The 2,883-nt window shown below is 37.8% G+C and overlaps 1 non-coding gene across 1 annotated transcript; it reads right to left on the reverse strand.

Moving 5' to 3' along the window:
• Positions 1-2,337: 2,337 nt before the first annotated feature.
• Positions 2,338-2,444, reverse strand: LOC127124558 (small nucleolar RNA R71). Its single transcript, XR_007804036.1, has one exon. It is a non-coding gene; the product is annotated as a small nucleolar RNA R71 (small nucleolar RNA).
• Between the last annotated feature and the right edge of the window lie 439 nt (positions 2,445-2,883).

Genomic DNA, 2,883 nt, shown 5'->3' on the forward strand with positions numbered 1-2,883 from the left:
TGTGTTTGGAAAATGAATAAAGTTTTCAGAAATGTTTTTAGGTTTTATTTTAATTAAATTTTAATAACTAAAAGTTAAAAAATAAATGTGCTAAAATAATATATGAGTGAGAAGTTATGGTTGGTGATTTTATATTTTCATGGGAAAGTAAGAATCCTATCTATTGACATGAGAATAAAAATAAGAAGTTCATGAACAAATTATATTTCAAAGAATAAAAAGTGATGATAACGTGAAAACATATCGTATATTTGGCTTCATATGCATTGCTTTTTACTTGATTAACGCTTATTATTATGCAGTATTTTATGTTTATTGCAGGTATTTATCGAATGAAAGGTCTACAAGCAAGCAAAGTGGAAAATAGCAAAAGGAAAGAAAAAGAGAAGAAAATGGAGAAAAATAGAGAGTATGGGCCCCACCACACCAAATGGGCATGTGGCGCCCATCACTTGGATGTGTGGCGCCCGCCACATGACCTAAAGGGAGTGTTGGCGCCCGCCACAAAGCAAGGAAGTGGTGGTGCCCATCCCTCAAAAGGTGGAGCTCGCCACAGAGATCAAACTAGGGTTGTGACAACCGCCACAACCCGGTCTTCCATACTTTCTCTCCACAATTTTAGCCTCGATTCCACTCACCTTTTCACTACAATCTAGGGAAGTGGAAAATATATAAAGGGGAGTCGTTTCTCCTTTGCAGACGGGTTATTTTAGTAATATTCTTTTTGGTTAGTTTTCTTAGGCAGTTTTCTTACTTTGTAAAAGCAATAGATTCTCCACATCAGGGACTATTGCAACTTATTGTTTACGTATTTGAATTCGATTGTAACATTGTACGCAATTGCCAAAGCTTGCCGGCATTATTTAATTTGAAGAATCAGGATTCTGTTCAAGTTCTCAATTTATATTCCAGTTTTTTTTTAATTTCCATTTTATTTATGTATGCCTTGGTGTATGTTTGATTTTATGAATACCATGTCTGTTACCGGATCCATGTCCGGCTAAACCTTTAGGTATCGGTATGTAAAGACTGTCAAAACGAAGGGATTCGTAAATAATTGTTGTTGGCTTTTATAAAACTTACTTTTCCGATTTTAGTTTTTTGTTTTATTCAAAACTATTTTTCGTATGAGAGTACAAAACAAACAAAGGTTACGGTCAACAAGAACGAGAGTTTGAGATTTTAACCAGATAGTTGAAACTAGGCATTAATCCTAAACACGACGAGAGAACTTTAGGATTAATTATACTTTATTCATATTCAAAAATTAATTTTAAATTCAAAATGAGACCGCGAGAGCCAAGCATTATGGTTTAAGAGTATGGTCAGAGTCAATAAAACGAGAGTGTGAGACTAAGTCCTTTTTATAAATAATTTCTACTGAAGAATATTTTGAACAATAAGATTACACCAACTATCTATTGAATCCCTGAAGTTTGATGCGTTGCATACCGATATCCCTTTATCAAATATCTTTATTAATCTTCTATTTATGTTATAGTTATTTCTCTTCATCCCTCCAATCTTAGAACGATCATCAGCCTTAAATTTACATAGTAACATTAGATAATGATACGTTCGATTATTAGTCCTTATGGGTCTGATAATATTTAAAACTACGCGATACGACTATGCACTTGCAGTCACGATTCCCATAGACTTACTAAGTCGCGATCAAGTTTTTGGCGCCATTGTCGAGGACTAATTCAGTCGATATCGTAACTCCAGTGTTGCCTAGTATAGACTAAGGCAAACAATTCTATTTCCCTTTCTAATTTGTCGAGTGTATGCCAAGTACTCGCTCTCTAGGAGAGAAATTAAAGCTACCGTTCGACGAACCTGAGCGTTATCTAAGATTAGAACGCCTGATACGAGACTTGATACGAGAACATCGTATCAAGCTAAATCTTCCCGATCCTAATATCCCTATTGCTGAACCAGTTATTCAACCAGAGATGGCTGAAGGACTGCAGAACCGTCCTCTTAAGTACTATGCAATCCCTTCGCAGGATGAACCACATAACAACATCGCTGCCCCTGCCATCGAGGCCAATAATTTCGAGCTAAAACCTTCGTTGTTGTCAGCCGTACAACAAAACCAATTTCCAGGAAGTCCCACGGAGGACCCAAACCTACATTTGTCAGTGTTTTTGTAATACGTAGACATAGTGAAAGCAAATGGTGTTATCCCTGAAGCTATAAGACTACGTCTTTTGCCATTCTCATTAAGAGATAGAGCTAGAGCTTGGCTCCAGTCTCTACCATCCAACCCTGTCACTACGTGGAACGAGTTGAAGAAAGTTTTCTTATCACGATATTCCACCTAGTAAGACGACTATGCTAAGAGCCCAAATAAACGGGTTTAAACAAAAAGATAATGAATCACTTTTTGAAGCTTGGGAGAGATACAAAGACATGATGAGGCTCTGTCAACATCAAGGTCTAGAAGAATGGTTGATCATCCATACCTTTTACAATGGTCTCTTGTACAACACAAGATTGACAATAGACGTCGCCGCAGGTGGCACACTGATGGATAAACCATACAATGAGGCATATCATCATATCAAAAGTATGGCCCAGAATCATTACCAGTGGGGAAGCGAAAGAATCTACGTAGAGAAACCTCCAACAAAAGGTGGTATGTACGAATTAAGCAGTCTTGATCATGTCAACGCCAAGGTAGACGCTCTTACTCAAAAGATAGACAACTTGACCATAACACCCGCAACCACTGTGGCTTCCGTAGCACCAAACTGTGAGATATGTGGGGTTCTAGGGCATGCTGCCCCAGAATGTCAACTCTTGACAGGAACCTCCACAGACCAGGTGAACTATGCTCAAGGAAACCCTTACTCAAACACCTATAACCCAGGTTGGAAG

Source organism: Lathyrus oleraceus, chromosome 2 (assembly GCF_024323335.1).
Source record: "Lathyrus oleraceus cultivar Zhongwan6 chromosome 2, CAAS_Psat_ZW6_1.0, whole genome shotgun sequence".
Classification (NCBI taxonomy): Eukaryota; Viridiplantae; Streptophyta; class Magnoliopsida; order Fabales; family Fabaceae; genus Lathyrus; species Lathyrus oleraceus.